Raw genomic sequence first — 15020 nt, forward strand, 5'->3', positions numbered from 1 at the left:
CACGGACCTTCCTGCATCACAGCTATTTCTTTGTGGGCTTCAGCAGGGCAAGGGGGGGGGGTCCACTTTGATGCACTGGGCCAATATACTGGACTCCTCTTCCTTTCCTTCTTCTTTGTTTTTTAATTGTGGTAAAATACCCTCCCCTTCTTTTGAAGTAAGTTTAATTTTTACAAGAATGACACAGGGGTATCATTTTTAAAATCAAATAGTGTTTCACGGCTGGTACATAGCAGATGTCCCATAGGTGGATGAATGAACGAACGAATGAGTGAATGAAAGAGGAGCCCCTCCTGATGTCTCTCCAGCTCCTCACAATGGGGTCCCCCAGTGAGGAGTGGCAGGGAATATTCACATCGTGCTTCACAGGGAAGAAAACTGAGGCCAGGAGCTGCATTGAGTGTTGTTGGATAAAATGCAGCAGCCCAGGGACTTGCCTGAGGTCACCTGCAGTTTGGGTCTAGACCCAACCCCACCCCTGCTCCGGCTGCCAGTCAGCCGGGGCTGCCTTCCCGGCATTGCCCTAGGGCCACTGTGGCTGGCCCAGCCGGGGAAGGTGAACTGGCTTCTCACATTGCAGGCCTAATTTTATCTGCTTCTTCAGAAGGGCTGGACAGGGTGCCAGAGGACGCAAGGCTCTCTGGGGGCTCAGCTGGGCCAGGGCTGCAAGGGCCTCCTTCAGCCCCAGAACTTGGGGGCCAGGCTTCTAACCCAGTCTTCCCTAGGGGGGCAGGCGGTGGGTGGCCAGCTGGGCTGAAAAAGAGGTGAGAGAGAACGCCTCTGGGGTCCTGTGGGATCCATCTGGCCAGGTCCTCACTGCATCTCACCTGGATCATTGCTGTACCTCCAGAATCTCAGCACCTCTCAGGGGCTCAAGGAGAAGTGCACTGAGTCGGGAGCCAGTGCCTCAGTCCCCTCATCCCAGAAATGGGAATAATAATGGTGCTTCCATCTCAGCGTGACTGGAGGGTTAACTAAGTCGAGAGAATTCGTGTCTAGAACAGTGCCTGGCACATAACAAGGGCTCCATATGTACCTGCTGATGTTGCCGTTCCAAACCTCATGATTTGAGCCCCTTCTCTCACCCCCCCAGGCCGCAAGCCTCCCCCGGAGCTCCCAGGTACTCCCAGCCCCTCACTGTCTGCACCAGCCTCCAGGGCCTTCTCCTAGGGCAGAGACGGAGGCTCGAGGAGTGGCCCTGCCCAGAGAACAAAATCCCTGGCCACCAACGTCCCAGGGCCCTGCCTGCGTGGGGACGTGGGGACGGCTGCCAGGGGACGGGGTGGGGGCAGACCAAGGACGCATGGCCGTTCCAGCCCTGCTGGCCCAAGTCAGCAGAAACCAGGGCCGGTGGTAATGGGCTGGTGGCCCCCAGCTGCAACCAACTTCATTTGCTGTCACAATTAAATGATCGCTCCAGTTTGCTCACGCTCACTTATTCAATTACCTTCTTGGCCCTGAAGGACTCACAGAGAAACAGCCATAAATAACCCGCATCAGCCGCCCCCCAGGCTGTCATCCCTGCGCATCACTCACTGGCCCAGGCCGGACTTGCCTGTGAGCGCGGGACCATCGCCATGCGCGTCCCTCTCCCCCAGGTCAATCCTCCTCAGCTCCCACCACCCACATCTGAAAGCCGATCTCTGGCCCAGCTGGCAGATCTGGGCCCCTCCTGGCTCTAGCTGCCCAGCCGTGTATTGCTGGGGGGCCGCTTCCTCCGGCAGGCCTCTGGTTCCTCATCTATGAGATGACAGAACATTCTGTGTGAGTTGTGAAGTGCTGCCCTTCTAAGAAGCTGTGGTCCTGGCTTCATGGTCAGAATGTGGGCAGTCAAAGGTGAGACAAGGTGTCTTCTCTACCTGCTTGCACCCCCACCTCCACTCTGGGCACCTCCACTCCAGGCTTCCAGAAATGCCCTGCCCTTCTAGCCTGCATGCCTTTGTGGATGCTATTCCCCTTGTTGTTCCCTTCATTCACTTCTCAGCCTGGGGACTCTAGGCACCCTTTAAGGCCCGGCTTGGACGCCACCTCCCCTGGGAGGCCTGGAGTCTGCCCCCCACGGCACACATATTAACGTCTCCCTCCTCAGGCTCCCACAGCACGCTGTGTGCCTCTGTGGTACCTTCAGGTTCTGCCTTTGGGACAGTCCCAGGATCGAATATTCTGGGGCCACTGTCCTCTTAACCACGTCAGGGCATGAATCTCAATTCAGGGTTGGGAAGGGTAGCGACCGCGGTGCCCCTCCCTGACAGTCCCGTCTGAGCGAGGCCTTGCCAGCCAATCAGAATCACACTAATAGCCAGTATCTTGGAGGCCTGGGGTCACACACTGTGCTAAATGGTTTTCAGTGGCATTATCATTACATTACATTCACCCTAAGAAAATCATCCCGGCTTTGCAGATGAGGAAGCTGAGGCTCGGTAAGGTTAAGATGCTGGTCCAAAGTCACATCACCGGGAAACAGCAGGGCGGGGACTCAAACCCGGTGCGTCCACACCCACAGGCCAGGCTCTGTGCCTGCCCTCTCCCCGGTGTGGTGGGGGTGGGGGTGAAAAGAGCTAGCAGTCTCAGGACTTGGGTTCAAGTGTGGCTCTTCCACTGGCCTCCGTGCGCCTCCGGGCATCCCTCCCTCTGCGGCTTCTCTGTCTCCCCCCTGCTGTAAAACGAAAAGACTGTAACAGGTGGCCTCTGAGGGGCCCTCCAGCTCTGATGTGCTGGGATTCTGTTTCTTCTGTAAAGCACTGCTCTGAGCAGCAGAACCAACAAAGCTGGCGGGGGTGCTCATCTCCTGGGGAATGCTCTGGAACAGGGCCCTGCCAGTGCCCCTCCCCGTGGGCCCGGAAGGCAGGTGGCAGCCTGTTTTCTCAAGGAGGGCAGCTCCTGAGTCTAGCAGTGGTGGCAAAGTTCTCTGGGCATTCGCGGGCAGGGCAGGGTCCTTCCTCCAGTGGCCTTTGCTGTGGCCGCTAAAGGTTACCATGAACGTGTGAGGGCAGAAGAGCCAAGCACTGAGGTACTGACAGCGCTAACTGGGCTCTCGGTGCCACACGTCGGCTGCTTCTCCCGAGAGCTGCCTGGGGAAGGCGCCCTGTCTGTGCCTTGGCCAGATGTGAGCTGGGGGACACGGCCAGCAAGCCTGCACCGCAGGGACAACCAGCCCCGGGCCGAGGTCCCCTGCTGGGTCCACACGCGCGCACGGTAGAGCCAACACCTCCCTGCTACCCCTCCCCTGCCCAGGGCTGGCCCGTGGGCTTGACTACGCAGGTGGAGGGATCACCCTGCGCTTTCCCCCTTGGCGTGGGGCTGCGTCCTTGCATCAGTGTGTGTCTGTGGGGCGGCCCGGCGACTAAAACAGTCGTTAGGAACGGGGACCCTCGGTTCAAATCCCAGCTCTGCCACTGAAGAGCTGTGTGACCTGAAGCCTCTCTGAGCCTCCGTTTCTCAAGCTGTAAAAGGAGAGTAATAAAGGCCCCTCCCTCGCAGGGCTCTTGTGAGAATCAGATGAGGTAGAGAGAGAGAGAGTGTGTGTGTGTGTGTAAAGAACGGGGGCCACCAACTATGTGAATGTTAGCTGCCCCTGTGGAATTATAACCCTGCGGGTGGCTGTGGGGGTGCCCCCACGACACTGAGCCAGCGCCCTGACCCCCCAGCACCTGGCTGGCATCTTGGGGGCTCCTGACGCCCCTCCCAGGGCTGGTTGAGGACACTCCCGCAGCTTCCTAGTCAAGGGAGTCCATCGGACCTACAGAGGGTGTCCTGCCTGCCCACCTATGTACAGTCTCCTCAGCTTCCGGGCCTCCAGGAGGCAGGAGGACGTCAGTAAGGGGGAAGTGGCCTGCTCCCCTCCGCCCCGAGGGGTCTTTGCGCATCAGCCATTTGGGAGTCCAACACGGGTCCAGGCGGGCTCTGGGACGGGATCCCAATGCCCAGGCTAGAAGTTCCCAGGTGGGGCCAGGAGCTGGGCGCCGGGTCAGGCCGGCATGCACGCAACCCTCAGCGAGTGGCCAGACACCAGCCTTCAGCCCTCCTCCGACTGCGAGAGGCTGGATGGTGACCTCGCTCTGTGTGCACTCTATCCTGGGCTTTCCAGGCAATGGGGTGGCAGCTGATGTAGGAGGGCCCAGGTCACCGCCATCTGGGGAGGCTCTGGATGACTGGGGCCAGGTGAGATCAATGTGTCAACCATGAAGGAAGCCACGGGGCTCCATCCCTGCCACCTTGCTCTGGGATTCCCTTCGAGGCTTCCAGGGCCTGGTGAGGTCCCCCGGTGCCCAAGTCTCTGGGCAGAATCTCATAGCCCTGCCCTCCCCAGAGCACCCACTCCCAAAAGCCCACTAATGAGGACATACTTGTTCAGCCCAATGTGCTCTACCACCTCGAGGTGCTCACACACCCACACATGGCCCGAACACAGCGGAGTGAGAACAGGAAGTACCAGCAGAAACAGAAAAGGTGACAAGAGAATGTGAGAGAAAAAAGAAAAACCAGAGACAGAAAAAGCCAGGACAGCACAGGAAATAACCCACAAGCGGGAAAAGGAGGAAGAAAGAAGACTGTGGAGGGAATCGAAAGATTGAGGTGCTTCCCCTCTCTGAGCCTCAACGTGCCGGCCTGTAAAATGGGGCTCCTCACACAGAGTGGACGTGGGGAAGGGCCGTGGAGGGGGCTGTGGGCACACTGGGCTTGGAGGGCCCCACATGGCCAGGCAGCTAAAGAGGGGGAGGGAGGGGAGGGCAGCATGCCAAGCTGGGGTGCAGCAAGAGGGGCCCAGCATGGGGCACTAGGGGCTTTTGCGGGAGCCCGGGTGGGTCAGCAGAGGCCATGGCAGCCGCGATGTTTATGCCAGGAGAAGGGGGTGATGACATGTCCTGGAACATGTTGTTGTCGTCTGTAGAGCGGGAAAACTGGGTCATAGGGGCAGTAGAGGGGGAGGCAGAGGGGGAGGGTGTCACAGGCCACAGTGACCAGGCAGGGCCTCCACACCAGAGGCCAGGAAGAGAAAAGGACCCCCTGAAACCAGCTCATGACCCCACACACGCCCAGCTGTGAAAGCCAGGGCATCAAGAGGCTGGAAAGGGGAGTCATAGACCCAGAATGAGTTCATACGTTTATTCCTTCATTCATTCACCAAACGGGTACCAGGAGGCTGGCGCTATGCTACATGCTGGGGACCCAGTGTTAAACACAATGATCCAGGTCACTGCCCTCATGGAAGGAAACCACGCAGGGAGCAAATAATCACACAAGGAAAAGTGCAACTATATCTGGATCAGAGCTTCTAAAGAAAGGTCTTGGGTAGCAGACCATGTCAGAGAGGTTAGGGAGGGCCTCTTGGAGGAGGTGACACTTGAGTTAGGATTTGAAGTGTGAAGAGGAGTTAGCCAGGCAGAGAGGTGAGGGAAGGGCATCCTAGGTAGAAGGGACAGCAGGTGCAAAGGCCCTGCACAAGGTATGGCTAGACCACAGAAGGTGAGGGGGCACCCCCAGAGATAGGGCTGGGAAGGTGGGCAGGGCTGGGCTCCAGGGAGGGCTTTGGACTTTATTCTAAGGTCAGGGAGCCATTGAAGAGTATTAGGCAGGTAAGTGACATGACCTGAATTATCTCAAAGCAGCACTCTGGGGAGGATGGATTATAGGAGCAGGGGTATGGTGAGAAGGGAGGACACCATGAGGAGCCACTGAAGCCATCCATGTGGGAGATGGCAGGGTGGTGGGCCAGGGTGGTGGAGATGGAGAAAAGGAGTCCAGTTTGGGATTTGAACTTCACAGGATGTGGTGATGGGTAAAATGCCAGGGAATGCAGCAATGAAGGAGGGTGGGGGGTCCTAAAAGGTCAGTTGGGTGGGGAGGGCTGAAGGGGGAACACCCCTTTGCCTTGAGCCAGCAGGGTGACCCCCAAATAGGTGGCTGTGTGCTTATGAGCCCCAGGCATTTTCTGCCTCCAAATGGTGGCATCCAAGAACTGGCCTGAAATGCTGTGTCCACAGACAAGCCTCATGGGTCAGGGCTGATTTCCTGGAGGAGAGGCAGGATCAGGCCCAGAGTGTGGGCAGGGAGTTGTCGTGGGGCAGAGGTGGTCCCAGACATAGCTGTAGAAGAAGGCTTAGCTTCAGGTATCTTGCAGGTAAAGCTGAGCTTTGGAAAAATGACCATGAAGAGAACTTGGCCATAGTAGGGAAACAAATAAAGTGGCTCATTTGATTGCATCATGGAAAGCACCAGATCACTGGCTCTGTGACCACAGAGCCCTATGCATTTTGTTTACTGCCGTGTGTCTCAGATCACATAGTAGGGGCTCAAAAATGATGTTAAATAAATGGATGCATGGGAAGTCAGTATGGAACTTTGCTCTTTACAACAACAACAAAACAAAACCAGAAAGCAAGTACTGGAATGTGGTCCCACCCTCCTGAGGCCCTGGGTTCAGCCACTCACTGGCCAAATGGCTCCGGTGGGAGGTCCCTTCTCCTCCACCCTTAAAGACCGGCGGCTCAGCCCTGTGTTGATTCAAGGTTTCCCAGAACGGGCTTTGAGTCCAGCAGGTGGGGATGGGGAGGTGGGGGAGGGCTGGGGGCAAAGGAGGTCACACCCTCTCTTCCAGGGCTAGGTAACCGGAGCCCAGCACATAGGCGGCCAGCGTGAGAGACCAAGTACACAGGAGGCTCGCAGAGCAGCCTGACCATCTGCCTGCCCCAGTGAAATGTGATCCGCTGCTCTGGGGAGCCAGCAGAGGCGTGGGATCCTCAGTCCATTAAACCCAGCCTCAGGGTGCCTAGGAATCCCTGGAATGCCTGCAGGCCTCTGCCCTGTCTGGGTGCGGGGAGGACTCAGGGTGGGGACGGGAAAGGAGGCTGGCCACAGGCAGGGCAGCTGCCAGCAGCCCCCAAGCCTGCCGCCGTGGCCTCCCCGGGACACTGTTCTCTGCCTCTAACACATCTGTCCGGCAGCTGGTGATACGCCAGGCCCCAGAGTGGACGCAGAGCACACTGCACAGACAGTGACGGCGGGACCTCTGGGACAAGGGCCTGGAGACCTGCGTTCCAGTCCTGTCTCACCTCCCATTTTGGCCCCTATCAAAGCCTGGGGCTCATCTGCATGCATGAGCAGTGAGGGTGGACAGGCTGTCGGTGTGGAATAAAGTTCTCCACAGACACGTAGAAACGGGGGTTGAGGGGATGGAAAAGCCATCATGGCTCAGTGCTGCAGCAGTAAATCTGGGGGAGCCCTGATAGAACTAGGAGACAGGTGAGGGCACCCTGAGGGAGGCAAGGACCTGGGGGAGGTGGCCCAGAGTCAGAGAGAGGCTGGACCAGACCAAGGAGCCTGGGCAGAGCCTGTGGCCAGACAGGAGGCTGAGGCCCATGGCTGCTGCTGAGCCTCAGGGGCCAAATGCCCACACTCAGAGAAGCCCGGGAAGGGGCAGGCTGGGGCCCCAGGCTAGCGGGGCACCCAGGGCCTAAGGGAACTATAGCCAGAAGTCTGGAGTAGCTTGAGTTGCCTGAAAGGCAGACTTCAGACCTAATACTTGGTCCAGAGTCGCTGAGACCCGAAGCCTGTCCCTTGACAAGCCTCTGTCCTTTGCCCACACCCCATCTCTCCCCCTCTACATGTCACCAGACCTTGTCGAGCCTGTCTCCTCAACATCTCAGGAACTCACCCACTCCCTCCCACCTCACTGCCTCTTCTCCCCACCAGGCTGGGCTCACCTGGAGGACAGGACCCAGCAGCTTCCTAACCTGCCTGCCCATCTTTGATCCACTCCTCCCCGATCCACTCTCCTCAAAGCAGAGTGGATGTGCTCAAAATGCCAACCTGGGCCTGGCCCTTCCTGATATAAAGCCCTTCAGTTACTTCTGAGAAGCCAAGGTTAGGGACCTGTGAGGACTGCCTTCCCTACCCCAGCCTCATCTGTCATCACTCCCCACCTCCTGCATGCTCGGGGCTCTGAATGCCTCTACCTCCCTGACCACCTGCTTCCCTGCTACCTCTGGGCCTTTGCATGTGCTCTTCCCTTAGCTAGCATGCTCTTCCCACCACCCTCTCCCCACCCTAACCTGGATGACCCTGTTTGTCCTTCAGTTCTCTGATGGCTGTTTCCTCCAGGATGCCTTCCATGCTCCCCCCCAGGCTGGGCAAGGGGTATCCCTTAAGCTCCATGTTCGCCCACCAAATACACTGGGATTGCCCTTCAACTTGCTGAACACCCCTTCCTCCACCCCCACTGTAATGCCCTGACAACAGTCACTGGTCTGGCAGGTTCCTGGGTCAGCCCTGCTGAGCAAGGAGCAAGTCCTGAACACACAAGGGCCTCAAAAACGACTTGACTGTCTTCAAGCTGATTGAGCGCTGACTGGCTGCCTGGCTGACTGGCTTCCTGCATGACTTTCTCTCTCTCCGGGTGGCCATGGCTTGGGGCAAACTGGCAGTAAAGTTGTGGGGGAACAGGGTGGGGGAAGGGAGAACAAGACCCCCTAGCCTAGCCTTACCTCAAGGCATCAAAAACCCATCAGGGGCCTGACATCCCTCTGGGCAGTGGAGCAGACCGCTTCTCCCCCTCAGACCTCCCCTCCTCTGCCTCCTCTTCACTCCCCCTCCCTCCTCAGCCCTCGGGCCCTGCTCACAGCAGCCACACACCAGCTGACAGCTGCACGCGCCAGCCCCTGCCAGCCCTGCCTGAGGGTCAGGTGACCTCTGTTCCCCAGGCCCGCCGGGCAGACCTCTCCACGGGCGCTGTCGTGGACAGTGAGTCCTCGGGGCTGGGACACCGGGAAGGGCCTGCAGTCGGCAGGCACTGAAAGAGGAGTCTACGTTCCCCTGGACCTCCCCTTCCACACGCTCCCTGCTGTCCCTCCAGGAAGGAGCCCCTGGTGAGTGCCGCCTTGGGGGACAGGGCCCGGAGGGTCCATCCAGGACGGGACGACCCCCACCCCCAACAAGGGGTCCACCTGAGGAGGGGCCAGTCTGTCTGGGTGTGTATCTGTACATCTGTGTGCACCTGTGTGTACGGGGTGCTGGGGGTCGGCTCAGGGACATAGAAATTCTGTCGTTCGCTCGTCTCCCATCTCTGCCCCCTGCCCCTAGAATAATTCCAACCCTTCCTAGGGTGTCTGGGAGTCTCTAACCTCGGCTCCTGCATGGAGGCAGGGCGGGTTTTGGGGGAGCAGGGACGGCAGAGGAAGCTGTGTGGCAGGTGCAGGGGTTGGAGCCAATGATTCCCACTGTTTAACCCTTCACAGAGGCAGCTGCCCCAGGAGACGTGGGCAGCAAGCCCTGGGCTCCAGGAACGGCGTGTCCTGTCCCAGCAGTCTCACCCTTCCGGCGGGTGGGGGGGGGTGGCTAGGCTGGGATGATGTCAGGGCCTGTGGGCATCAGCCCGTGGCCCAGGTACGGTGCGCCCCCACGGAGTGCTGGTAGACCACGGGCACTATCAAGGGCCCCTGCCCTGGGCAGCGGCAGAGTTTTGGGGGCCCCCTCTCCATGGGCTCTTCTTGACCCTCAGTAAACCTGAGAGCTGAACCTGTCTGAGCCTGGCGTGGTCCTCGGGACCTCTGGGGATCTAAAACCCCCCCATGCCAGGTTCCTTCTCCAGAGATTCAGATCCCGTGGGGCAGGGCCCAGGCTGCCACAGGTTTTAAAAGCTACCAGTTTATATCTGAACTTTTTTTACTATGAAAAACTTGAAGCCTACAGGAAAAAGTAGAGGGAATGATATCATGAACTCTTGCATATCCTCCCCCGGGATTTACACGGTTGTCTGACCTTCGCCATACTTGCTTCACTGAGTGCTCCAAGGCTAAACTTTGAAGTAAGTTTTGGACATCACAGCATTCCCCCAAAGTACCTCAGGAGGTTCTTACATAACCCCAATGCCATTATCCCACTAAGAAAACTAACAACTCCCGAAGAATAGCCACATGGAGTTCATATTCAAATTTCCCCAAAGGCCCGCTAGATGTTCTTTATTGCTTTGTTTAGACCAGGATCCAATCAAGGTATATGGGTCAGTATGTCTTTTAAGTCCCTTCAATCTGAAAGTGTCTCTTCCAGCCGCCTCTCCCCACCTTCCCCCCAACCCACCACCACATTGACTTGCTGAATTAAAGGCCCAGTTGTCCCACAGGAGAGGGAGACTAGGGCTGAATCAGACAGCTCTCAGTACAGAAAGAGAAACTGAGGCCCGGAGAGAAAGGGACAGGGAATCTGGGGCAGAACCAGGTCTCCCAGTCCCCTCCTGTGCTGTGCTCCCCCAGAGCCAGCTCCTTACCAGGGATCTGAGAAGCTCCTCCACTGCAAAAGGCCTATGGCCCCTGAGACCCTCCCGGTGTGCTCTATCCCAGGGCATCCTGGGGGTGGCAGGCCAGGCTGAGCCATCCTGTGGCTCCCCCTGTTCATCTGCTCTGAGCAGGGCACCTGAATAAATCCTTTCCGTATGGTTGGTATCTTGTTCACCAGCAGCCACAGGGAATAGCAATCAGCAATCAACTTTACGAGCACTGGGTTGTTCCGGGAAGTGAGATGAGAGGCCGGGAGGAGTCCAGGAATGGGGGATGCAAGGGCTCACCGAGAGCCGTTACTCTTATTCATCCAGCAGGGCTGGGACTGTGGGGTCCCGCTGCCCCCGGTGGTGGGGGGAGTGGGTGAGTCGGGTTGCCGAGGACCACGTTCCCCTCAGCTCGGATGCGCCCTCCAGCTCGTACGCCCTGTCCCCTCTTCGACAAGCCCTGTCCCTGGCTTTGGGGTCCCTCATCCTCTGTACAGAGCCAGGCACTGCACTCCTCAGAACATGCCTCACCATGGGCAGGAAGCTCCCCCCAGCCAGGCACCCCTTAGAAAAAGTAGGGCGTGGTGAGAGGAGAAGGGAACATGGAGGGACATCGACCTTGATGGAAACTTCTGAGCTCTTGAAAAACTGCCCCTGGGAAAGGTAGGGGCCCCCAACCGCCGTTCTGGGCTCTCTGAGGGCAGGCGTGGCAAAGCCAGGTCAGGGATGTGTTCCCTGGTGGGGGCCAGGGGTGGCTGGCTGTGGGGTTTGGGCCAGGGACTCCTGCTCGGGGCGGCTCTCGCATGGTTGCTGCTGCCCCCTGCTGGGCAAAGGCCCGCTCGCCTTCTCCCTGAACAGGCCGGCTCATGGGAGTTGGTCTGAAGGACCACGACCACACGCTCACACACACGCACTCACACACTCATCTGCACGCTCACACGTTTGCTCCACCCATGACTGCATTTTGACCTTAAAAGGTCGTTTCTTCCTGCAGCCACAAAGTTGCCATGCTAACCACTGCCAAACCCTCTGTCTCTGGCTCAAAGGCCTCTTACGTAAGGCAGGTGACTGCTGATCACAGTACTGAGAAGAAGGTGGGGAGGTGTGGGGAAGGGTGTCAGAGGTTGGGAAACGTGCACGTCTGGGTGGTTAGCGGTATCCAAGATCCTGGACGCAGCTTCAAGGGCGTGAGGCCCTGAGGGAGTTGGGGGGTGCTGCTGGAGCCATTACTAGCCATGCCCAAGGCACCCGAGGACCCGCGGTGCTGTCATGAGGTCAAGACACGGTAGGAGTCAGGGAGGGAGAAGCCTCCAGCCTCTGCCTCCCCCCAGAGCAGCCCTTCCAGTGGCACTGGGATCTGCAGTCATCTTTGCCCCATGTGTCTCCCGCCCCGACAGCAAGCTCAGAACATTGCTTCTTCTGCTGAGGACATTTGTCAGTGGCTGAAGGGCTTCTAAACTAATGATCACTGTATTAAAATCGCATTTGGTCCTCAAACTGGAGGAACATTGGGAGATTTTAAATGTTAAGAGAAAAGGAGAGAGGAAAAAAATCTCTCAAAGGATAAAATCAGCCCCAAAATAAAGTTTGTGTGACGGAGGAATATGAAGCATTGCTCCGTGGTTCTGGGTATCAAGCCTTCCCTGGGGAACAGACGCTCTGCAAAGCCACATGTTTCAGCCACGGCTGAGAAGGTGAGGGTGAAGTCCCGCAGTGTTCGGTATTGAGCCCACTGGGCGGGGGGGGGGTGGGGGGAGGGCACGCAGACGGAGGGCGCACGATCCTGTGGCTCTTGAGTCATTTTTAGAATGGATTTTAAAACATGGCTTTTTTCCCCCCAGAAAATAATCTTGTGGTTTCCCAGCCTGGATGGCCCAGATGATGCACAACCCTCTGCCACATGAGAAACTCCAAAATCCTCCTGCCCATTACAACCTAAGCAGTTTTAAATGGTTTTCGGGTCCTCTCCTCTCTAATAGATTAAAAAATGCTCCCTCGGGCATCGCAAAGACATTGAATGGTACTTGTACCAAACCTCTGGCTCCAACAGGCCTGCAAAATGTACGGTAGAGCTTCAGAGGCGAGCAGGCAGGCCATAAACCACGCTGCTTTTGCATCTGCAGCCGACACATCCTATACTGCGGTCTTCCTTTGATCTTAATTATCTCCTCCCCAGAACGCTTCCCAGCCCCCCACCCCACCAGATTTACTGGGATGTGATCCTGAAGGCTTCCACACCTCACCCTCTCAGGCAACCCCCTCCTCCCTGGCCTGAGCAGGAGCCAGACAGGCACCCCCGGTCTGTGTGGCCGGGCCCCCTCTAGGCCAGCGAGGGAAGCAAGTCAGGCTTACCGCCACTCACAGCCCTCCCTCTGGTCTCCTGGCCGGTGCTGGCCACTTCCCTATTGCTCCCTTTGCCCCCCCCCCGCACCGAGACAGGCCCTCCTCAGCCTCCCCCAGACCCAGGCCCAGCTGGTATCTCTCCCCCCTCAGACTCCATCTGGGACCCATGACACTGCACCCGCCTTAGGAGACAGCAGTACCTCTCCTAAACTTTTCAACTAGGACCCAATTTCAACATAATTTGTTCCCTATGAGTCCCCCCTGCGATACTCATTATACTTTTAGTATCTGCTGATTGAGAAAATAAATGATGATAAAAACTACTAGGAACTCAATAATGCCTTTAAATGAATTTGTATTTTAGTAATCACAGAAGTGTTCATATACGCTTGAGAGGTTATCATGCTCTGAGGGTATTACTGTTCTGGTCTGAGGATGACGCTGTGGTGGTGTGGCTTCGGGAAGGTCTACATGGGCCCGAAGGTGGGAGCCCTTCACCCTTGGCCCTGCGAATCCACACTGCTGAGTGCCCCTTTGGACCCTGTCCACCAGCAGCACGCTGCCCAGCTGGGTGCGAACTCCTAGAAGGTTCCCGTTTCTGATGCAGGCCATGGAGGCACACACAGGGGAGAGGGCCTTGGACAGGACCCTGGCCCTGAGGCCTTCAGAGTAGACAGGCTCACTGTGGCTGAACCCCAGCTAGAGTGTTCACCAGCTCCCAACTGTGTGAACGGTCTTCAACATCTCAGACCCTCGGTGTTTCCATCTGAGCGTGATTCGCTTCGGAAACGGAAATGGTGATTGTACAGCCAGTGATCCACAGGAGATTCATAGGAGTGGTTCCTGTTACATAGAATATATTTGTGCATGAAGTATTTGAGTGCCTGGTTCCAGGGAAGTCCCTTTCAACTTCCGGGCTCCGTGCTGGGGATCTGGCTGTGAGCTGGCGCATTGGTGAGGATGCACGAGGCCATGCTACATAACAAACCATCCCCAAATCGCAGGGGCCTCCTAGAGCAGAGACGTATTTCTCTGTCGGGCCACATATCCAACATGTACAGTTGCTCAGGGAGTGGCTGTGCTTCCAAGATGGGCCTGGGAGAGAGGACATGGGCAATGGCTTGCCCTTAAAGCTCCCACCGGAAGTGACACAGGTCACTCCCATCCACATTATATTGGCAGAAGCAAATCATGTGGCTTCACTTACCTTCAAAGGGCAAGGAAAGTGCAATCATACCACATTCCCACAGGAAAAACCAGACTATGTGCGAACAGCGCCGACAATGACCAGTCAGCCAGCTTGTTTCCAGATATAAGGAGCTGACAGGCTTTCGTAAGACACAGTTCATGACTAATTTAGTCTAAGTTTGAGCTGGTACAAGTCTGATTTGTGGTCTCACCTGCCATCCCTAAAATGGGAGCGGCAAGCTTGAACAGGGGCGTATCTTCTGTAATTTCTAATGAACTCGGGTTCAGCATGTGGGTAGAGATTATATAAACACAGACTCTCGGTAAATAAAATGTGCCAACTGCTAGTGACGAGCCACGAGGCCCCCATCCACCTCAGCCTGATGGTGGCCTCGGTCCTGTGTCTGGCATCACTGGTATTGTCATCTGTCTCCACTCTGGAAGGCAAATACAATTGCAGGCCCTGCTGTCCATGACCCTCCTTTCAGACCAGTGGCAGGCTGGCTGTCACTCGGGCCCCATGGGGCCTCATTTAACAACCAGCTGCATAGTAGGGCCCTTCAGAGATTTCTTGAATCTCCTGGAGTGAGCCCAGAGTTATTTCATTCAGGATACAACCCAGTGACAGGATAGGAGGACATGGGGATGGGGTCATTTGTCCACGACTCCTGAGGAAGGGGGCTTCCAGCCGAGCTCTTCGGGCTGGGGGCATCTCACCCTCTTCCCTCCCTCCCCCCCCTTCTTCTCCCTCCAAGGGCAGGGCAGGATGCTGGGTGACGGGCCAGCTGTGGGGCCATAGAGGGAAGTGTGGGCTGGAGAGAGGACATTTGTCTTCCTTTGACGCACTAAAGGGAGCCCAGTGTACTTAGCAAGCGTGTCAGAGGGGGCGTAAGGTCCTGTCTCAGGCAGGCGCCTCACCTGCCTTCCCAGCACCGGAGCTGAGTCAGTCCTGAGAATAACCCACGCAGTGACAAGCCTTGAGTGGTGGAGACGCTTGGGAAGAGGACTGCACAAAGGAATGCTGTGCATTCTGTCATCTGAGCATCGTGACAAGGCTATAGCAGTGGGTGGGAAACCAAGACTCAGACGAACATTACGAGTTCATCCCAGGGGCCTCAGCAAGCTAGTGGGAATGCCTGGAACAGATCTGGGCTCCTGACTCCCTGCCCAGTGCTCTGAGGAAACAGGGCATTGATCAAAGGCCAAGGCCCACGCCAATGACAGATGTACC

At 57.2% G+C, this 15020-nt stretch overlaps 1 long non-coding RNA gene across 1 annotated transcript; it reads left to right on the forward strand.

Annotated features, from left to right (window-relative positions):
* Nucleotides 1-6520: 6520 nt before the first annotated feature.
* LOC144379093 (uncharacterized) lies at nucleotides 6521-12918 on the forward strand. The gene is made up of 3 exons (XR_013441294.1): nucleotides 6521-6539; nucleotides 8700-8864; nucleotides 12100-12918. It is a non-coding gene; the product is annotated as an uncharacterized LOC144379093 (long non-coding RNA).
* Nucleotides 12919-15020: the final 2102 nt, after the last annotated feature.

The sequence above is a fragment of the Halichoerus grypus genome, chromosome 9 (genome assembly GCF_964656455.1).
Source record: "Halichoerus grypus chromosome 9, mHalGry1.hap1.1, whole genome shotgun sequence".
NCBI lineage: Eukaryota > Metazoa > Chordata > Mammalia > Carnivora > Phocidae > Halichoerus > Halichoerus grypus.